This window comes from Saccoglossus kowalevskii, chromosome 20 (assembly GCF_978046115.1).
Source record: "Saccoglossus kowalevskii chromosome 20, keSacKowa6.1, whole genome shotgun sequence".
Classification (NCBI taxonomy): domain Eukaryota; kingdom Metazoa; phylum Hemichordata; class Enteropneusta; family Harrimaniidae; genus Saccoglossus; species Saccoglossus kowalevskii.
Genome location: NC_140660.1, coordinates 29,513,796 through 29,537,977, shown reverse-complemented (window position 1 = coordinate 29,537,977; position 24,182 = coordinate 29,513,796). Strand labels below are relative to the sequence as shown.

The 24,182-nt window shown below is 40.3% G+C and overlaps 1 long non-coding RNA gene across 1 annotated transcript; it reads right to left on the bottom strand.

Annotated features, from left to right (window-relative positions):
* Positions 1 to 17,476: 17,476 nt before the first annotated feature.
* On the bottom strand, positions 17,477 to 23,072 carry LOC102801067 (uncharacterized). Its single transcript, XR_014927923.1, has 2 exons — positions 23,012 to 23,072; positions 17,477 to 17,576 (listed from the first exon to the last, which is right to left on the bottom strand). It is a non-coding gene; the product is annotated as an uncharacterized LOC102801067 (long non-coding RNA).
* Between the last annotated feature and the right edge of the window lie 1,110 nt (positions 23,073 to 24,182).

Sequence of the window (24,182 nt, the reverse complement as noted above, 5' to 3'; positions counted from 1 at the left end):
TGAATTAAGTATTACAAACACGTCATTGAACCTTTCTTTAGTAACTGTTGTATCCCTGGATGAGGTGGTAGCTGTATAATATAAATGAAGTAGATGTTAGTTATAAATTAAGTGTTGCAAACATGTCATTGTACCTCTCTTTAGTAACTGTTGTATCAATGGATGAGGTGGTAGCTGTATATTATAAATGAAGTAGATGTTAGTTATAAATTAAGTGTTACAAGCATGTCATTGAATCTCTCTTTAGTAACTGTTGTATCCTTGGATGAGGTGGTAGCTGTATAATATAAATGAAGTAGATGTTAGTTATAAATTAAGTGTTACAAACACGTCATTTAACTTCTCTTTAGTAACTGTTGTATCTACGGATGAGGTGGTAGCTGTATAATATAAATGAAGTAGATGTTAGTTATAAATTAAGTGTTACAAACACGTCATTGAACCTCTCTTTAGTAACTGTTGTATCCTTGGATGAGGTGGTAGCTGTATAATATAAATGAAGTAGATATTGGTTATAAATTAAGTGTTACAAGCATGTCATTGAACCTCTCTTTAGTAACTGTTGTATCAATGGATGAGGTGCTAGCTGTATAATATAAATGAAGTAGATATTAGTTATAAATTAAGTGTTACAAGCATGTCATTGAACCTCTCTTTAGTAACTGTTCTATCCTTGTATGAGGTTGTAGCTGTATAATATAAATGAAGTAGATATTAGTTATGAATTAAGTGTTACAAGCATGTCATTGAACCTCTCTTTAGTAACTATTGTATCCTTGGATGAGGTTTTTAGCTGTATAATATAAATGAAGTAGATGTTAGTTATGAATTAAGTGTTACAAAAATGTCATTGAACTTCTCTTTAGTAACTGTTGTATCCTTGTATGAGGTGGTAGCTGTATTATATAAATGAAGTAGATGTTAGTTATAAATTATGTGTTACAAGCATGTCATTGAACCTCTCTTTAGTAACTGTTGTATCCTTGTATGGGATGGTAGTTGTATAATATAAATGAAGTAGATGTTAGTTATAAATTAAGTGTTAAAGGTATGTCATTGAAATGAGTTCCTACTTCGTCAGCTTTACTTGCTTCCCTCTTTCTTTCAACTGTATAAGTAGATAAATAGAAAAACTGCTATTGCAGAATTGCAAAGATCCAATCAAGATACACATATGCACTACCAACCAGACTTTGAGCCACTAAATTGTCAAGTTATACATAATATGTTGCCATAATTCACGTTTCTGTTTGCATGAATGTGAATCTGGATAACATGATATGTAATACATGATATGCCTAGTTATCAGTTATCTGTATACCCATTAATGATCCTTAATAATATAACTGAACTAAATTATTCTTTGAACCATGTATATATGATGAACAATGTGGTTGTCATGTAGTCTTTAAGCATAAACTTTATACAAGAGATATATGGTTGTATGAAATGGAGAATTCCGGCAGGCACAATAAACCAAGTTTAAAAAAATATATACTTACTGTCAGGGTACCAGAAAGAGCGACCACAATCACTCATTTCAGTTCCTCTTTGGCAGACCAAAAGCTCACCATGCTTGACTTCTACACATCCATCATCCATACCGTCTAGGACATGAGGATCAGGTGCTACTTTACTGGAGTTATGATCACCGCAGTCACATCTCAGGCACTCTGTATATGATAAGCCAGGGTTGTATCTCCTCAGAAGAACGCCTGCTTGCTCCTTTACAAGCTGTCTTACTACAGGACCATGTGATGGATCTACAGCTTCTTGATTGGTTGTCATCACTGACAGTTCGATGTCAGAGGCCTTCTTGGACATGATGAGATAATGGTGATTTCCAAGAAGAAACCTTGCATCATCTTGATACAGCTTAGCATGTGGCCATTTCCTTAGACATCTTATGACTAACTGGTGAAAGAAACCATCCGGTAAAAATCCTTGCTTGAAGTGATAGTAGAAGGAGGAACTGGATTTACTGCCTTCTGGAGATAGTACCTTTTCTTCCCCGGCTTTCTGCAGGAGACACGCCATGTAGTATTCAGTATTGGTACCAGGCTTTGGAATTATGATGTCAAACATTTTGAATGTATGTAAGAGAATCTCCTTGTCTTTAAATTGACCGTCCTTCTTCAGTATTCCTTCCACCAACTTCACATCAAGTACTCCTTGCTCAAGCAACCTAGCCCACATGTCAAATAGGTCTTTATTTCCATCTGCTTCACCGTGTTTGAACATATGTGTGATTACTAGTCTGAACAGGTCGACCAACCGCTGTGGATGGGTAATAACAACATCATGTAAATCTTTGTCGTCTGCAAAATGTATGATATCACGAACACTGTGAAAAAATGCCAATGCCTCATCAACATCTTTTGCAGATAAACCAATATCTTCACCAACACGATAGACCTCGTTCAGATTCATTTTCAGTTGATCCTCCTTTAGTGTATCACGCTTTATGATAAGCTCCAACGTCACCCATTTATCTGGTACTTTATATGTCTTGTTTTGCGCGAGTTTCAGTAACATCTCTTTAAGCTCTTCAATTTCATTGATTTGCTGTACTTCCTCCACAGGATTGTTGCTGACAGCAAACACCTTTGTACCTTCAGCGGGGAGATATGCAGATGCCGCCTTGGTTTCTTTCATCAAATATTGATAGATAGCCGTTTTACGTTCTGCGGTAACTTCATCTCTATTCTACATGTGTAAATAAATAAATATGCCCGAATTAATTTTACTATAATTTTGATTTGTTATCAATCTTCTACCTTATGATTTCAAATCTACATCTATTTAATTTTGGTTTTCTAGAATTATGGTCACCTCAGATTCTGGTTGTTGAAACAGAATGAATAAATCTTGTTTTTGATCTAAACCCAGTATTGCATCTCAATCCACACACCAAGTTACACTGTGTTTGCTTTAATTAATTATAGTGATTGTGATAAATCTTGGTTGTCAGTTTGAATCTTGTATGTTCCACGTCTATAGGTTCAAGCTTGTCCATATCAAGCTTGCACAAACCCTGACAAACTAGATCAAGTGAACCAGATTCAAACTAACATTATTTGAGTTTTCCGCTGTACCATTATAATTACTTAGCCATGATCATCATGCCATCTATATTTTCAGTGGCCCAACAACATATAATAATGTGTCATGCCAACAGTGGCAATGCACTTGAAGTGACCATGAGTTCAAATTCTGTACTGCATATTACAATGTATGCGTTGTGACAGTAAGTTCTAACCAGGGGATAGTCTCATGGTGGCCAGTATTGTCTGTGTGTTTGCGACAGTAAGTTCTAACCAGGGGATAGTGTAATGTTTGCAATGAAACATCCAAGAATAAAATAACACCAGTGTGTAGACCAGACACAGGGAGTTCCATTGCTAAAACCAGTGACAGGCACAAGATGTCTAAATGTTTAAAATTAGCAGTGTGTTGACATTGCTGCATGGGATGATCCTGAGTTGCCTAGCAATGCTTGACTCACTGGTGAAGTTGATGCTGCATGGGATGATCCTGTGTTGCCTAGCAATGCTTGACTCACTGGTGAGGTTGATGCTGCATGGGATGATCCTGTGTTGCCTAGCAATGCTTGACTCACTGGTGAAGTTGATGCTGCATGGGAAGATCCTGAGTTGCCTAGCAATGCTTGACTCACTGGTGAGGTTGATGCTGCATGGGATGATCCTGTGTTGCCTAGCAATGCTTGACTCACTGGTGAGGTTGATGCTGCATGGGATGATCCTGTGTTGCCTAGCAATGCTTGACTCACTGGTGAGGTTGATGCTGCATGGGATGATCCTGAGTTGCCTAGCAATGCTTGACTCACTGGTGAGGTTGATGCTGCATGGGATGATCCTGAGTTGCCTAGCAATGCTTGACTCACTGGTGAGGTTGATGCTGCATGGGATGATCCTGTGTTGCCTAGCAATGCTTGACTCACTGGTGAAGTTGATGCTGCATGGGAAGATCCTGAGTTGCCTAGCAATGCTTGACTCACTGGTGAGGTTGATGCTGCATGGGATGATCCTGTGTTGCCTAGCAATGCTTGACTCACTGGTGAGGTTGATGCTGCATGGGATGATCCTGTGTTGCCTAGCAATGCTTGACTCACTGGTGAGGTTGATGCTGCATGGGATGATCCTGTGTTGCCTAGCAATGCTTGACTCACTGGTGAGGTTGATGCTGCATGGGATGATCCTGTGTTGCCTAGCAATGCTTGACTCACTGGTGAGGTTGATGCTGCATGGGATGATCCTGTGTTGCCTAGCAATGCTTGACTCACTGGTGAGGTTGATGCTGCATGGGATGATCCTGAGTTGCCTAGCAATGCTTGACTCACTGGTGAGGTTGATGCTGCATGGGATGATCCTGAGTTGCCTAGCAATGCTTGACTCACTGGTGAGGTTGATGCTGCATGGGATGATCCTGTGTTGCCTAGCAATGCTTGACTCACTGGTGAAGTTGATGCTGCATGGGAAGATCCTGAGTTGCCTAGCAATGCTTGACTCACTGGTGAGGTTGATGCTGCATGGGATGATCCTGTGTTGCCTAGCAATGCTTGACTCACTGGTGAGGTTGATGCTGCATGGGATGATCCTGTGTTGCCTAGCAATGCTTGACTCACTGGTGAGGTTGATGCTGCATGGGATGATCCTGAGTTGCCTAGCAATGCTTGACTCACTGGTGAGGTTGATGCTGCATGGGATGATCCTGTGTTGCCTAGCAATGCTTGACTCACTGGTGAAGTTGATGCTGCATGGGATGATCCTGTGTTGCCTAGCAATGCTTGACTCACTGGTGAAGTTGATGCTGCATGGGATGATCCTGTGTTGCCTAGCAATGCTTGACTCACTGGTGAGGTTGATGCTGCATGGGATGATCCTGAGTTGCCTAGCAATGCTTGACTCACTGGTGAGGTTGATGCTGCATGGGATGATCCTGTGTTGCCTAGCAATGCTTGACTCACTGGTGAAGTTGATGCTGCATGGGATGATCCTGTGTTGCCTAGCAATGCTTGACTCACTGGTGAAGTTGATGCTGCATGGGATGATCCTGAGTTGCCTAGCAATGCTTGACTCACTGGTGAGGTTGATGCTGCATGGGAAGATCCTGTGTTGCCTAGCAATGCTTGACTCACTGGTGAAGTTGATGCTGCATGGGAAGATCCTGTGTTGCCTAGCAATGCTTGACTCACTGGTGAGGTTGATGCTGCATGGGATGATCCTGAGTTGCCTAGCAATGCTTGACTCACTGGTGAGGTTGATGCTGCATGGGATGATCCTGAGTTGCCTAGCAATGCTTGACTCACTGGTGAGGTTGATGCTGCATGGGATGATCCTGTGTTGCCTAGCAATGCTTGACTCACTGGTGAGGTTGATGCTGCATGGGATGATCCTGTGTTGCCTAGCAATGCTTGACTCACTGGTGAGGTTGATGCTGCATGGGATGATCCTGTGTTGCCTAGCAATGCTTGACTCACTGGTGAGGTTGATGCTGCATGGGATGATCCTGTGTTGCCTAGCAATGCTTGACTCACTGATGAAGTTGATGCTGCATGGGATGATCCTGTGTTGCCTAGCAATGCTTGACTCACTGATGAAGTTGATGCTGCATGGGATGATCCTGTGTTGCCTAGCAATGCTTGACTCACTGGTGAGGTTGATGCTGCATGGGATGATCCTGTGTTGCCTAGCAATGCTTGACTCACTGGTGAGGTTGATGCTGCATGGGATGATCCTGTGTTGCCTAGCAATGCTTGACTCACTGGTGAGGTTGATGCTGCATGGGATGATCCTGTGTTGCCTAGCAATGCTTGACTCACTGGTGAGGTTGATGCTGCATGGGATGATCCTGTGTTGCCTAGCAATGCTTGACTCACTGGTGAGGTTGATGCTGCATGGGATGATCCTGTGTTGCCTAGCAATGCTTGACTCACTGATGAAGTTGATGCTGCATGGGATGATCCTGTGTTGCCTAGCAATGCTTGACTCACTGATGAAGTTGATGCTGCATGGGATGATCCTGTGTTGCCTAGCAATGCTTGACTCACTGGTGAGGTTGATGCTGCATGGGAAGATCCTGAGTTGCCTAGCAATGCTTGACTCACTGGTGAAGTTGATGCTGCATGGGAAGATCCTGAGTTGCCTAGCAATGCTTGACTCACTGGTGAGGTTGATGCTGCATGGGAAGATCCTGAGTTGCCTAGCAATGCTTGACTCACTGGTGAGGTTGATGCTGCATGGGATGATCCTGAGTTGCCTAGCAATGCTTGACTCACTGGTGAAGTTGATGCTGCATGGGATGATCCTGAGTTGCCTAGCAATGCTTGACTCACTGGTGAAGTTGATGCTGCATGGGATGATCCTGAGTTGCCTAGCAATGCTTGACTCACTGGTGAAGTTGATGCTGCATGGGATGATCCTGTGTTGCCTAGCAATGCTTGACTCACTGGTGAGGTTGATGCTGCATGGGATGATCCTGTGTTGCCTAGCAATGCTTGACTCACTGGTGAGGTTGATGCTGCATGGGATGATCCTGTGTTGCCTAGCAATGCTTGACTCACTGGTGAGGTTGATGCTGCATGGGATGATCCTGTGTTGCCTAGCAATGCTTGACTCACTGGTGAGGTTGATGCTGCATGGGATGATCCTGAGTTGCCTAGCAATGCTTGACTCACTGGTGAAGTTGATGCTGCATGGGATGATCCTGTGTTGCCTAGCAATGCTTGACTCACTGGTGAGGTTGATGCTGCATGGGATGATCCTGTGTTGCCTAGCAATGCTTGACTCACTGGTGAAGTTGATGCTGCATGGGATGATCCTGAGTTGCCTAGCAATGCTTGACTCACTGGTGAGGTTGATGCTGCATGGGATGATCCTGTGTTGCCTAGCAATGCTTGACTCACTGGTGAGGTTGATGCTGCATGGGATGATCCTGTGTTGCCTAGCAATGCTTGACTCACTGGTGAGGTTGATGCTGCATGGGATGATCCTGTGTTGCCTAGCAATGCTTGACTCACTGGTGAGGTTGATGCTGCATGGGATGATCCTGAGTTGCCTAGCAATGCTTGACTCACTGGTGAGGTTGATGCTGCATGGGAAGATCCTGAGTTGCCTAGCAATGCTTGACTCACTGGTGAGGTTGATGCTGCATGGGATGATCCTGTGTTGCCTAGCAATGCTTGACTCACTGGTGAGGTTGATGCTGCATGGGATGATCCTGTGTTGCCTAGCAATGCTTGACTCACTGGTGAGGTTGATGCTGCATGGGATGATCCTGTGTTGCCTAGCAATGCTTGACTCACTGGTGAGGTTGATGCTGCATGGGATGATCCTGAGTTGCCTAGCAATGCTTGACTCACTGGTGAAGTTGATGCTGCATGGGATGATCCTGTGTTGCCTAGCAATGCTTGACTCACTGGTGAGGTTGATGCTGCATGGGATGATCCTGTGTTGCCTAGCAATGCTTGACTCACTGGTGAAGTTGATGCTGCATGGGATGATCCTGTGTTGCCTAGCAATGCTTGACTCACTGGTGAAGTTGATGCTGCATGGGATGATCCTGAGTTGCCTAGCAATGCTTGACTCACTGGTGAGGTTGATGCTGCATGGGATGATCCTGTGTTGCCTAGCAATGCTTGACTCACTGGTGAAGTTGATGCTGCATGGGATGATCCTGTGTTGCCTAGCAATGCTTGACTCACTGGTGAGGTTGATGCTGCATGGGATGATCCTGAGTTGCCTAGCAATGCTTGACTCACTGGTGAAGTTGATGCTGCATGGGATGATCCTGAGTTGCCTAGCAATGCTTGACTCACTGGTGAAGTTGATGCTGCATGGGATGATCCTGAGTTGCCTAGCAATGCTTGACTCACTGGTGAAGTTGATGCTGCATGGGATGATCCTGTGTTGCCTAGCAATGCTTGACTCACTGGTGAAGTTGATGCTGCATGGGATGATCCTGAGTTGCCTAGCAATGCTTGACTCACTGGTGAAGTTGATGCTGCATGGGATGATCCTGAGTTGCCTAGCAATGCTTGACTCACTGGTGAAGTTGATGCTGCATGGGATGATCCTGTGTTGCCTAGCAATGCTTGACTCACTGGTGAAGTTGATGCTGCATGGGATGATCCTGTGTTGCCTAGCAATGCTTGACTCACTGGTGAAGTTGATGCTGCATGGGATGATCCTGTGTTGCCTAGCAATGCTTGACTCACTGGTGAGGTTGATGCTGCATGGGATGATCCTGTGTTGCCTAGCAATGCTTGACTCACTGGTGAGGTTGATGCTGCATGGGATGATCCTGTGTTGCCTAGCAATGCTTGACTCACTGGTGAAGTTGATGCTGCATGGGATGATCCTGTGTTGCCTAGCAATGCTTGACTCACTGGTGAGGTTGATGCTGCATGGGATGATCCTGTGTTGCCTAGCAATGCTTGACTCACTGGTGAAGTTGATGCTGCATGGGATGATCCTGTGTTGCCTAGCAATGCTTGACTCACTGGTGAAGTTGATGCTGCATGGGATGATCCTGTGTTGCCTAGCAATGCTTGACTCACTGGTGAGGTTGATGCTGCATGGGATGATCCTGTGTTGCCTAGCAATGCTTGACTCACTGGTGAGGTTGATGCTGCATGGGATGATCCTGTGTTGCCTAGCAATGCTTGACTCACTGGTGAAGTTGATGCTGCATGGGATGATCCTGTGTTGCCTAGCAATGCTTGACTCACTGGTGAAGTTGATGCTGCATGGGATGATCCTGTGTTGCCTAGCAATGCTTGACTCACTGGTGAGGTTGATGCTGCATGGGATGATCCTGAGTTGCCTAGCAATGCTTGACTCACTGGTGAAGTTGATGCTGCATGGGATGATCCTGTGTTGCCTAGCAATGCTTGACTCACTGGTGAAGTTGATGCTGCATGGGATGATCCTGAGTTGCCTAGCAATGCTTGACTCACTGGTGAGGTTGATGCTGCATGGGATGATCCTGTGTTGCCTAGCAATGCTTGACTCACTGGTGAAGTTGATGCTGCATGGGATGATCCTGTGTTGCCTAGCAATGCTTGACTCACTGGTGAAGTTGATGCTGCATGGGATGATCCTGTGTTGCCTAGCAATGCTTGACTCACTGGTGAAGTTGATGCTGCATGGGATGATCCTGAGTTGCCTAGCAATGCTTGACTCACTGGTGAGGTTGATGCTGCATGGGATGATCCTGTGTTGCCTAGCAATGCTTGACTCACTGGTGAGGTTGATGCTGCATGGGATGATCCTGTGTTGCCTAGCAATGCTTGACTCACTGGTGAGGTTGATGCTGCATGGGATGATCCTGTGTTGCCTAGCAATGCTTGACTCACTGGTGAGGTTGATGCTGCATGGGATGATCCTGAGTTGCCTAGCAATGCTTGACTCACTGGTGAAGTTGATGCTGCATGGGATGATCCTGTGTTGCCTAGCAATGCTTGACTCACTGGTGAAGTTGATGCTGCATGGGATGATCCTGTGTTGCCTAGCAATGCTTGACTCACTGGTGAGGTTGATGCTGCATGGGATGATCCTGTGTTGCCTAGCAATGCTTGACTCACTGGTGAAGTTGATGCTGCATGGGATGATCCTGTGTTGCCTAGCAATGCTTGACTCACTGGTGAAGTTGATGCTGCATGGGATGATCCTGTGTTGCCTAGCAATGCTTGACTCACTGGTGAGGTTGATGCTGCATGGGATGATCCTGAGTTGCCTAGCAATGCTTGACTCACTGGTGAAGTTGATGCTGCATGGGATGATCCTGTGTTGCCTAGCAATGCTTGACTCACTGGTGAAGTTGATGCTGCATGGGATGATCCTGAGTTGCCTAGCAATGCTTGACTCACTGGTGAAGTTGATGCTGCATGGGATGATCCTGTGTTGCCTAGCAATGCTTGACTCACTGGTGAGGTTGATGCTGCATGGGATGATCCTGTGTTGCCTAGCAATGCTTGACTCACTGGTGAAGTTGATGCTGCATGGGATGATCCTGTGTTGCCTAGCAATGCTTGACTCACTGGTGAGGTTGATGCTGCATGGGATGATCCTGTGTTGCCTAGCAATGCTTGACTCACTGGTGAAGTTGATGCTGCATGGGATGATCCTGAGTTGCCTAGCAATGCTTGACTCACTGGTGAAGTTGATGCTGCATGGGATGATCCTGAGTTGCCTAGCAATGCTTGACTCACTGGTGAAGTTGATGCTGCATGGGATGATCCTGAGTTGCCTAGCAATGCTTGACTCACTGGTGAAGTTGATGCTGCATGGGATGATCCTGTGTTGCCTAGCAATGCTTGACTCACTGGTGAAGTTGATGCTGCATGGGATGATCCTGAGTTGCCTAGCAATGCTTGACTCACTGGTGAGGTTGATGCTGCATGGGATGATCCTGTGTTGCCTAGCAATGCTTGACTCACTGGTGAAGTTGATGCTGCATGGGATGATCCTGTGTTGCCTAGCAATGCTTGACTCACTGGTGAGGTTGATGCTGCATGGGATGATCCTGTGTTGCCTAGCAATGCTTGACTCACTGGTGAAGTTGATGCTGCATGGGATGATCCTGTGTTGCCTAGCAATGCTTGACTCACTGGTGAAGTTGATGCTGCATGGGATGATCCTGTGTTGCCTAGCAATGCTTGACTCACTGGTGAAGTTGATGCTGCATGGGATGATCCTGAGTTGCCTAGCAATGCTTGACTCACTGGTGAAGTTGATGCTGCATGGGATGATCCTGTGTTGCCTAGCAATGCTTGACTCACTGGTGAGGTTGATGCTGCATGGGATGATCCTGTGTTGCCTAGCAATGCTTGACTCACTGGTGAAGTTGATGCTGCATGGGATGATCCTGTGTTGCCTAGCAATGCTTGACTCACTGGTGAAGTTGATGCTGCATGGGATGATCCTGTGTTGCCTAGCAATGCTTGACTCACTGGTGAAGTTGATGCTGCATGGGATGATCCTGTGTTGCCTAGCAATGCTTGACTCACTGGTGAGGTTGATGCTGCATGGGATGATCCTGTGTTGCCTAGCAATGCTTGACTCACTGGTGAAGTTGATGCTGCATGGGATGATCCTGTGTTGCCTAGCAATGCTTGACTCACTGGTGAAGTTGATGCTGCATGGGATGATCCTGTGTTGCCTAGCAATGCTTGACTCACTGGTGAAGTTGATGCTGCATGGGATGATCCTGTGTTGCCTAGCAATGCTTGACTCACTGGTGAGGTTGATGCTGCATGGGATGATCCTGTGTTGCCTAGCAATGCTTGACTCACTGGTGAGGTTGATGCTGCATGGGATGATCCTGAGTTGCCTAGCAATGCTTGACTCACTGGTGAAGTTGATGCTGCATGGGATGATCCTGTGTTGCCTAGCAATGCTTGACTCACTGGTGAAGTTGATGCTGCATGGGATGATCCTGTGTTGCCTAGCAATGCTTGACTCACTGGTGAGGTTGATGCTGCATGGGATGATCCTGTGTTGCCTAGCAATGCTTGACTCACTGGTGAGGTTGATGCTGCATGGGATGATCCTGTGTTGCCTAGCAATGCTTGACTCACTGGTGAAGTTGATGCTGCATGGGATGATCCTGTGTTGCCTAGCAATGCTTGACTCACTGGTGAGGTTGATGCTGCATGGGATGATCCTGTGTTGCCTAGCAATGCTTGACTCACTGGTGAAGTTGATGCTGCATGGGATGATCCTGTGTTGCCTAGCAATGCTTGACTCACTGGTGAAGTTGATGCTGCATGGGATGATCCTGAGTTGCCTAGCAATGCTTGACTCACTGGTGAGGTTGATGCTGCATGGGATGATCCTGTGTTGCCTAGCAATGCTTGACTCACTGGTGAGGTTGATGCTGCATGGGATGATCCTGTGTTGCCTAGCAATGCTTGACTCACTGGTGAGGTTGATGCTGCATGGGATGATCCTGTGTTGCCTAGCAATGCTTGACTCACTGGTGAAGTTGATGCTGCATGGGATGATCCTGTGTTGCCTAGCAATGCTTGACTCACTGGTGAGGTTGATGCTGCATGGGATGATCCTGTGTTGCCTAGCAATGCTTGACTCACTGGTGAGGTTGATGCTGCATGGGATGATCCTGTGTTGCCTAGCAATGCTTGACTCACTGGTGAGGTTGATGCTGCATGGGATGATCCTGTGTTGCCTAGCAATGCTTGACTCACTGGTGAAGTTGATGCGGAGGGTGTATTAGTATCCAATGGCATATTTTTCTTCTAAAAAATCAGTGCTGTTGATTTCTTGATCGATTTATTGGCTTTGGATTTTCATGAAATGAGATGATTTACGAGTGATATTATGTATGCCTCTTTTTGCGGAAACCATGCTGTCTTTTTTTTGGTATTACATGGTAGGGATCCGCAATGAAGGGTGTCTTAAGTTTTCCTTTCACCGGGTTCTTCATCACAACAGTGTCGCCTTCTTGAATAGACGATGGTTTCGCATGTTGACGTTCATCAGCCTAATTTTTCATCCTTTGCTTAGCCTGTTTATCTTGCCATTTTATTTTGGAATTTGTACTACAAGTAACTTGTACTACAATATGTAGACACTTTCCAAGTGTTTTCATGAATTGCTGTTTCACTGTTGGCTTCTGGCCAGATGGGAGTAATACGGCAGTGATGAAATCCAAGATGGTATAAGAACTGTCTAAATTTGACTTTTGAAAGGAGGTCTGTTATCGGAGGTTATACTTCTGGGAATTCCGTATTATGCGAATATTTTATCAAGATTAGGAATGACTACTCAAGTAGATGTAAACTTTATTATTTCCACCAAGGGATATCAGGAGAAGTTATCAATGACAACCATTAATTGGTGCCCAAAAATCCATTGCCATGTCTTCCAATGCATTGTCTGGGAGTGGTTTCAATTGTAATAATAATAATAATAAACTTTATTGATATCGTATCCTTTATAAGATCTTGAGTTAAATTACAATAAAGTGTGGATGAAAAACAAAACAAGAAAGACAATAAGATAAAATATCATAAAAATGATAACAGAAAAAAAAACCTTGCAGATATGCCTTGATATTAATATTGTTGTTTATTTGGATGAGAATGAAGGCTTTTTCATGTTATTTTCTTTAATTTTGAAACATTCGTAAATGTATTTAGCTAGTTTTATAATTGTTTTATTTTCATTGTTGTTCATCATAGCTATCATTTTTTCTTCATCTGTCGTGTTTGTGAGTGACATTTTTGACTTAGTGTTTAGTTGGTTTCTTTCATTTTTATATAATTTGCAGTTAAGCAGAAAATGTTTTTCATCTTCAATTTCGTCTAGGTCACACACAGGGCATTTCCTTTTGTATGCATCTATTTTATTGTAGCGAACCATTTCTATTTGTAGAACATGGGCACTAATTTTTAGTTTTGTTAGTGCTGATCTATGTTTAGAGTCTTTTATTACTGAAAGATACTCCTCATATGAGCAGTCATTTTTTAACATTCTGTATGTGTGCAATTTGTTTTTTTTGGTTTTTTCCTTTGTTGTCATCCTGCATTTTTTCTTGACTGTTAATTTTGAATATTTTTTGAAGATTGTCCATAACTTTTTTTGTTATAGAGGCAGCATTATGCAGATGTTGGTTCTCCCACACATTGTTTTCATTTACATATTTTAGTATGCTTTTCACACCAGTTACCCAGTTAGATGTATTGTTTTTGTCAAGCTCCATTCCAAGTTGATATGCTTCATGAAATAGAGTATTTTCATTGTTATTTTTTATTTTTGCCAATAATTTATTAAGTGCTTTATGCTCGTTAGAAGTAGGGGATACCTACCAAGTTCTAATAGACATGCTAAATTACTAGCTTTACAGTTAACTTGTAACACATATTTACAGAATTTGATGTGTAGCTTCTCCATAGAAAGCGTATTATTATGAAGATCTTTGGATTGTAGTATGCAATCACTAGCCCATACTTCACTGCAATAGAGTAGGACTGGTTTGATTATACTGTCAAATAGTTTCAGGTGTGTTTTTATTGGGATGTTATTTTCTGAGTATAATAGTTGTTTCATATTGAATAGTGCTTTTGTTGCTCTGTGTCCAAGATCTTCCTGTGCTTTGCTGAGTTTACCTGAAGAATTTATTTTTAGTCCTAAATAGGTATATGATGTTACGTTTTCCAATTCTTGTCCATTTATTTTAAATTTGTTTTTTGATAGCATTTTCCCAGATTTGTTGAAAATTATTATTTTTGATTTTGATGCATTGGCATCCAGCTTCCACTGTTTGCAATATATTCCTACAGAATCAATGGCATTTTGGAGACCATGTTTTGATTCTGAAAGTAGTAATAGGTCATCTGCATACAGTAAACAGGACAGCTGGTTAGTTAAAAGAGTTGATGGGTTATTTTGTGAGAATTCAATGTGGTATTGGATGTCATAAACATATAGATTGAATAAAAGTGGGCTCAGGTTATCTCCCTGTCTAATCCCTCTGTTTACTGGGAAAGAAGGTGTAAGCCCTGTTTTTGTTTTGACACAACCAAGAGAGTTTTGATAGATTGATTCTATGATTTTGTAGAATTTACCAGAGATGTTGTTTTTACGGAGTTTGTAAAGTAAGCCTTGGTGCCAGATTGAGTCAAAAGCCTTTTTAAAGTCAATGAAACATGCTCTTTCCTAGCAGGCAGTTTGGAACTCGGATCGTTGTATATACGTTCAAGCGATTTATGATTGGTGAATTGTTTACTGTACACATACTGTGAAATCGTTCAGTTACACACACAACGGCTAATGCCTCTCTTTCTGTTTGTGAGTAGCGCTGTTCAATGGGAGTGAGCAATCTACTCGCGTAACTTATTGCTCGTGGTGTTGTGGTACCATATTTGCCACGCTGTGTTAACATTGCCCCTAACCCTACAGGGCTCGCATCAAGCACGATTTCAGTTTCTTTATTTAGATGAAAATACGCCATAATGATGTCACTGGTTAATCGTTTTCTAATGGATTTCAACATGGTTTCGTGACGTTCTGGCGATATTCCTTCTGCCAAGAGTATTTCCCCATAAAATATTAAGTTAGATTAGACTGACAATTCCTTTTGTTGAGAGTGAGGTTTCTTTCATTTAAACTTTCGAACACAACCTTCAAATCCCAATAGTGATTATCAGCTGATATGCATGTACAAGCATATAATGGCTGATATTTATCACACCAGGTATTCCTCAATGGCTTGGCAAATAGCACTCTGAAATATTTTGGACACAGATAATATGCCAAAATTTAATTGTTTGTATCTACATAGTTCAACATACTTATTAAATGTGGTGATGTATCGTGACGCGGATGACAGCTCAAGTTAGTGATATCCTTGATTGAAATCAAGCTTAGAAAAATTGCTCATACAGAGACACAATGTTGGTTGGTTGACTACTAGAACGGTGTAAAGTGACTTTATAACATTACAACTAGAGATAACAAAAACACAGGAGGTCAAGTACATGGGTTGAATATTTATGACTCTAACTATTGATCTATTACATATGGTTTTCAAGACTTTGTGTATAATGGTTTTTAGAGAAGCAGGGTGCTTAACTACATTACAATGGCTATGTTCATGCTGATGCAAGCACTGCAGGAGTGGCTGGGATCCCGAGTTGCCTAGCAATGCTAGGCTCCCTGATGGAGTTGATGCAAGCAGTGCAGTAAAGAATGGGATGATCCTGAAGTGCCAAGCAATGGTACACTCCCTGAAGGAGTTGATGCAAGCAGTGCAGTAAGAGATGTGATGATCTTGAGTTGCCTAGCATTGGTAGACTCCCTGATGGAGTAATGAAAGGGGTACAGTAGAGGATGAGATGATCCTGAGTTGCATAGCAATGCTAGACTCTCTGATGGAGTTGAATCAAGTAGTGCAGTAAAGGATGGGATGATCTTGAGTTGCCTAGCAATGCTAGACTCCCTGGTGGAGTTGATGCAAGCAGTGCAGTAAAAGATGGGATGATTTTGAGTTGCCTAGCAATGCTAGACTCCCTGATGGAGTAATGAAAGGGGTACAGTAGAGGATGAGATGATCCTGAGTTGCCTAGCAATGCTATACTCCCTGGTGGAGTTGATGCAAGCAGTGCAGTAAAAGATGGGATGATCATGAGTTGCCTAGCAATGCTATACTCCCTGGTGGAGTTGATGCAAGCAGTGCAGTAAAAGATGGGATGATCTTGAGTTGCCTAGCAATGCTAGACTCCCTGGTGGAGTTGGTGCAAGCAGTGCAGTAAAAGATGGGATGATCTTGAGTTGCCTAGCAATGCTAGACTCCCTGGTGGAGTTGGTGCAAGCAGTGCAGTAAAAGATGGGATGATCTTGAGTTGCCTAGCAATGCTAGACTCCCTGGTGGAGTTGATGCAAGCAGTGCAGTAAAAGATGGGATGATCATGAGTTGCCTAGCAATGCTAGACTCCCTGGTGGAGTTGGTGCAAGCAATGCAGTAAAAGATGGGATGATCTTGAGTTGCCTAGCAATGCTAGACTCCCTGGTGGAGTTGGTGCAAGCAGTGCAGTAAAGGATGGGATGATCTTGAGTTGCCTAGCAATGCTAGACTCCCTGGTGGAGTTGGTGCAAGCAGTGCAGTAAAAGATGGGATGATTTTGAGTTGCCTAGTAATGCTAGACTCCCTGGGGAGTTGATGAAAGTAGTGTGATAAAGGATGGGATGGTCCTGTGTTACCTAGCAATGCTAGACTCCCTGATGGAGTTGATGCAAGCAGTGCAGTAAAAGATGGGATGATGCTGAGCTGCTTAGCAATGCTAGACTCCCTGGTGTGATGATCCTAAGTTGCCTGGCAATGCTGAGCACCCTGGTGGTGTTGACGAAAGTAGTGTGATAAAGGATGGGATGGTCCTGTGTTACCTAGCAATGCCAGACTCCCTGATGGAGTTGATAAAAGCAGTGTAGTAAAGAAGGAATGATCTTGAGTTGCCTGGCAATGCTGGGCACCCTGGTGGTGTTGATGGAAATAGTGTGATAAAGGATGTGATGATCCTAAGTTACCTAGCAATGCTAGGCTCTTTGATGAAGTTGATGCAAGCAGTGCAGTAAAAGATCAGATATTTTAAGAGATTATCAATAAATCTTGAAGAGATGGCTTGTTGTTGACTCGTACTATGAAAATTCATGAAGGCACATGATATGTACTGCACACAAAATATTCATAAAAATAGAAATAAATTTGAAAACGAAATAGCCTTTCATATGTACTTGTGGAAGAAAAACTGAAGAAAACCCACAATGACACATAATTAATTGGTGTTTCAAAGTATTTCAATCTGAATGAAGCGTAAATGTCTTCCAGGTTTTATGAATTTCCATAAACACATTAATGCCTTTATGAAATTAACTGTATAATGGCATGGAAACTTTGGTTTTGATAATGTAAAATTACCTCTGTGATCTTGTCTATCTTTGTTCCTGCAATAACAATACTTGGTTTGAATTTATGTTCTGAGTCTGTCTTTCTGGATACACGAGCGTGAATTGAATTAATCCAACTGCAAATACTTTCTGAAATAAAAAATACATGCTAAGATTGTGTATTTTTAAAACAATTTCAGACTTATCTGTAAGTAGTCTGTCAGCATCCTTTATTTCATGTTTTGTCATATTACCTCAAACCCTGCAAATGGAAGTGTGCATGGAATCATGGGAAGAAACGGTGTGTATTGCGATAACTGTCATATAGGTGATTGACAGGTCATACTTATTTTCAACTCTGGAAGGACAGTGGGTTCTACCAGGTGTGCTTGTAATTTACATAACAAAGGGTGTTTACAACTTTGGAAGGAAAATTGGAATCTACCAGGTGTGCTGTTATTTGAATAACAAAGGATGTTTATGATTTACTGAGTTGCCTATGTGACACAGCTGCTAGCAAGATTACATTCTGATTGGCTCATGTGGAAACCCAGGTGGTGTCACTGCCTATAAATTGGACAGACTTAAGACAGTTTAGGTCGATCATTTCAACTTGGTGTCCGTCACTTCAACTTGCTTGCTTGCGTGTTCTGCTACGTGTGATACATGCTACAACCATCATTCTGTGAGACTGCTCTACGATGCTCTGCGATCTCCTGCTTCCAGCGGTGCCCTCCAGAATACAAGTGTTCCTCTGCAAGCAAGACTCCTGTATTTCTTCGTTGTTGTGTTGCAGAAGCCATTGACTGTCGTCCAATAATACCTGTGCGTTACCACCAATACACACTTCCCTAAGAAATCCCCTATTTTAGTGACTTTATTCATTGTATTTTCTGTGCTTTATTTCTTGTATTTATTTTCAGAGGTATTTTACAAATTGACTGAACGTAATGTACCTATATATATATATATATAGTTCGCTTTTTAATGAATTGGTATCAACATCAAAAATATTGTGTTAAATGGGGGAATGCTATATCCTGTTTATTCTGTGTATCTAACGGAGTATGCCAAGGCGGTGTTATGTCGCCTATGTTACTTAATGTATATATTAATAATCTGAATATCCAACTGAATGACACTCCGAGTGGGTGTCTAGTTGGTGATAAGTTGCTCAACAATCTCAGTTATGCTGATGATATGTGTGTGCTATCACCCTCTATTAAGGGGTTAAGACGACTTTTGGAAATATGTGGTCGCTTTGCGCATGACCATGATATCATATATAATGTCACTAAATCTAAATGTATGTGTTTTTATAGTCGACACAGTGTTTTCGAAATACCACTAGTATATTTGTCGGGACAGCCAATGGAACTTGTTGACCAATTTACATATCTTGCCCTTACAAAAGTTTCCTATAGGATTCCTATAAGAATCCCATAGAACAAATTCCTGTAGGATTCCTATAATATTTTGACACATGTTTTCCTATAGGAATCCTATAGGATTTTGTGCGAAAATATTATAGGAATCCTATTGGATTTTGTCCTATTGGAATCCTATAGGATTTTGTGTCAAAATATTATAGGAATTCTACATGAATTTTTCCCAGCTCTTTTGGGGAAAGAGCCCATCAATCACTCACATAAATAACATCATAAACTAAAATTAGTTAAACAAGAGTATTTTATTGCTTAACATGTACCTGACTTAAATTTAATACAATTGTAAGAAAAATTAAAGGATAAAACTATTACTATAAATATATTGCACAACATTTCTTAAAATGCAATGAAAATATAAAGTTGATGACTCAGACAATTTGAATAATAAATGTAATTCCCTCCACTCTGTCATTGTTTCTAAATACTAGATTTTTTTCATAAAAATTATTTTATATTACCGAGTAATTCCAAAATACAAATCAGTAAACAATCTCAACCAGCAATTACAAACTTTCAGTCAATCAAGAAATGTACACTGAAATAAAATAAAAGTTTACTGCCTTGGAATAAAATGATGTACATAGTGAGTGATACACAGTATCCAGACAATTTAAAAAATAAATGTATAAAAAGTACAATTACAAAAATACTGGTATGCATATTGTGTTTCTAAAAAAAAGCATAGAACCCTCAATTCAAATTCATTGATTTCTAATACTAGTATGAGAGAGAGTCTCCATTATGGATAAAGAAATACAAAATAAAATATTGTCAATGCAGTCTTCTGTGAATTAAGTCATTCATAGGATTTGAGTATTGGACCTGTAATACAAAAAAGAATTTGTTTCAAATGTTTCATTAAAATATTAATTAAAATATTCCAAATACTGTAAAATATTTTATTTTCACTTGCAATTAATTTTTGCTATTTTCGCTGAAGGGATATTTCAAACTCACTCATCAAAAATCAGTGAAAATAATTTCCTCACAAAATACCCAAAAAGCCCTTTCAGCTAAAATTTTACAGTAGATAAAAAACTACCATTTACTATTATGCACTATTAGATGTTTATTCCCAATAGAAGTGCATATAAACCCAACATTGCATTGGCTGTGTATTAAAATTTACTTTTTTTGCCATAGAAAAAAACTCTGTATATTTTATAAGCAAATTCATTACTTAATGGAGCAAATATGCTAAAACAGTAAAATTTGAAGGTACATATGTGTGTAATGTTTTTAAATACTACATGAATTTCATTGATTTTATTATATGCATTCCTCTAAATTTGGCTTTCACAAATTGAATGAAAAAATTACTAGTACAATGTAATATGAAAAAAGTGGTACTTTCTAAATGTAAAATTACTTGAATTAAATTAGCATTTAATTATAATTTCCTAAAATTAAAAGTTGTTAGAGAAATCAAAACTGGTTCAACAGGGTAAATATTAGGATATAATATTGAAATTCACTGCTGTTATGAGTGAATTTTCCCCCAGAAAAAGCCATGCACTTGGTGACTATTTACATAATTATATATGCAAATACACCCCCCCCCATCACCACATGCACACACAAATAACTATTTTAAAACAAGAAAAGTTAAATTATGAAACTTGATCAGCAATCTTTATACATTTGTAATTGCAAATGGTTATCACAACTGTCCTTAAATTTAAAGGATAAATGGTATACTTTTGAAGTCAACAGTCAGCTAGTTAATTAATTCAGTGTTACTAATCCTTAAGTACACAGTCACTGTACCTTTTTGTGTTTGTGTTTTCTGAAGCTAAAAAACACATTAAAAACACCAAGATATACCATAATTATGTTACTCACATGTTCTCTACAAGTTTATGGTCTTCTTGATCCAAAAATTAGGTAAAATGACATCAGTTTCTCCATATTACAAGGTCATTGTGACAGCATGGTCCACAGTCCCTGGCACAAACAATGTGTGACTTGTAGTGCATGATGGGTAAAACACTCAGAAGGAGGCTGATGGAAGTACACCATCTGTGGTCACAGGAAGTTCAGGCTCTGTGTTCAGTAACCATAGACCCTCCAGTACTGGAGGGTCTATGCAGTAACTTATCTCCCAATAATTTAAAAGTTATAAAATTTCTCAAAATGCTTCAGTTATGTTTTTCTTCTAATCTGCCATTTATGAATTAAAATAAAGCTGATCCCAAGAATATTATAATCATGATTATTTGTTCTAAAATTACTCAAATCTTTTTATGAAGTTTTAACAATTCAGTAAAAACTAGAGACTTTCTGTTTTTGTGTGATAAAAATATAGACATTTGGAAAGTTGAAAGAAAAATTAAACTAAACATGGATATTTTAAATTTTTTACAAATGATTTTTCATCAGTATTTGTTTATTTTTTTTCAAAATGTGCTGACTTTTAAAAGTCTATAGAAATAACGTATATCAATCTGATTTTTTTACTAATTTTTTTTTAAAGTAAAATTTTATCTTGATATATTATTCATTTACTGGGAGTTTTTCGAAGATGCAAGATGGATGAAAACAAATATAAATACAATAAAAAACATGCCATAAAATACAACTGATTGTAATGAGATTGACAAAAGTTCAATTTGAAAAAATGTTGACATCTTATGACAGTATGTAATATTTTTGTAGGGGAGTGATATGAATCTAGATAACTTACTCTACATGTAGAAATATCCAGTCCTATAGGACTGGCAGTTTAAAGTCATATAGGAATTGTATAGTCCTATAAGACTCATGATCTCAGACACCAGTCCAATAGGACTGGCAGTGTAAAGTCCTATAGGAATTGTATAGTCCTATAGGACTTATGATCTTACACGCCTGTTCTATAGGACTGGCAGTTTAAAGTCATATAGGAATTGTATAGTCCTATAAGACTCATGATCTCACACACCAGTCCAATAGGACTGGCAGTGTAAAGTCCTATAGGAATTGTATTGTCCTATATGACTTATGATCTCACATACCAGTCCTATAGGACTGGCAGTGTAAAGTCCTATAGGAATTGTATACATGTAGTCCTATAGGACTTATGATCTCATACACCAGTCCTATAGGACAGCCAATGGAATTTGTTGACCAATTTACATATCTTGGTCACAAGCTTACTAGTGATTTGAAGGATAACACTGATATAGATCATCAGAAACGTCTATTTTGCATCAAGGCTAATCTTCTATTACGGAAATTTTCAAAATGCAGTCATAAGGTCAAACTTTTGTTATTTAAAACTTTTTGTTATAACTTTTTTTGCTGTCAACTATGGTGCTCCTTTCGGAAGTCGAACCTTAATGCTTTGCGTGTATCTTATAATACTGTGGAATACTTTATTTTCGCTGGAATTAATTTTCACTGAAAAGGCTTTTTGGGCGTTTTGCTTGGAATTTATTTTCACTGATTTTTGATGAGTTTAATGTAAAATATAGGAAAAAAAGTATATTCGCTGGATTTTATTTTCACGGTATCATGTCTTCAGCGAAAATAGCGAAAATAAATTCCAAGCGAAAATAAAGTATTCTACAGTAACTTGTTTTGCCGCTTTTTTCATTACCCACGTGATTATAGTATAAATCATATGTTTGTATATAATCATGTCAAGTCTTTTTACGAAATTTTTAGAAATCTTGTATTTAAATTCAGAGAGCGTATATACACCTCTGATAACAGTCTGTTAGTGAGCTTATGTAACTCTGATGTCCGTTGGAAGTCTGCCTTGTTCCAGCATTGGAATAACATTTTGTACTATTAATGTTGCCAAATGCACACTGACCTATATACATATATTTTTTGTTCATTTATTTATTTATTTTTCATACTAGTTTTATATGGTCTTTCAAATGATTGACAGTCTGAAATAAAGATAAATAAATAGATTAAAGGCAGGAGCTTTAACTTGATATTTTGGTGTATGTGTATTTTATTTCCAGTACTATTGTCTTGTCTACCCCATACTAGCAGTGAAAGAACCCCTTGTCCAGTGTAAGTTCTGGGGGTGGCCCTCTCAATTGCGATAATCAGGCCTTACACTGTGAAATAGTCATTGGCAACATTGTAACAATAGATAAGAATCAGGAAGCAGTCAACATTGTCTGAAAACTTGACAAACAATACCTCTTGATGTCTTGCCATCCATTGTCTGGTTTCCATCTTCATCAACACATACATCATCAAGATCTTTTGATAAATCAGTCACATAAGTGTAGACCCCATTACTTGGCATAAATATCTAGAAAATACAATCAACAGAAAATATAGTTGCAATTATGTAAAAGAATAGTTGTGATCCATTATAAGGCATAATTTTTAACCTCTTCACAGTCAGTATGCTGGAATCTTTGACATTGTATATATGTAATATTTTGTAACTTTAAACATAGTAATGAAAGTTTAATGCACAGTTGTGTTGGTTATTTTTTTCAGTTGTTAGAAAGCACTTAAGTTATTAATATTAATTGAAAAACCAAAATGACTGCCAGTCAACCATTTTCAATCCAATCTGAAAACATAATCTGAAACAAAGACATACAAAGTTTAAATGAAATATGTCTATGCATAACTGACATCCAGATGTAGAATTGCAAAAATGCACGATTTCGATGAATTTGTATCTCTAAAATGGTCATCATTTGTCCACCCTGAATTGGATTATGAAACATGCGCATAAGTATGTTATGATGTGTGTGTGTGTGCGTGCACATTTTGATTGAAATCAGCCCAGGAAAAAAACATGAGAGAAAAAGTCATGTGATCGATAAAGCTTTTTAATCATGAACTATGCATCCCACATTATCAATATTGTTACTACAAAAAATCAGAATATCCTAACGAATGGGTTCAAAATGGTCACTTCCGGTTCAACTTAAATCCAAGATGGCTGCCAAATTATTCAATCAATCAAAATTTCCGAATGGTACCAGCGAAAACGATATTATTATCAGCCCCTTTTTAAGGGAAGATATTGTAGTGAACTTCAAGCAAGTAGAACAAGCCAACCAGTTGTCAGATTCATCTAGATGGGCAGGCAGCCGGTGTGATGTAAACACAGAACTGTTCAAGTAGAACTAGAATACCTAAACATGTCTGTGTTATTCATTAATTATGTGTAAAGAAAGTAAACAAACCTGGTGAGTTAAGTTATATACAAGTTGACCTGCAAGGTCATAGAAAGTGACCTCATGGTCTGTTACACCAACATCTCCTGCTAGTTTTAATCGTTCTTCCAAACGTTGCAGCTCATCTTCATTGAATGTTTTCTCAGGCTGTTTAAGTGCTGTTTCTGCAT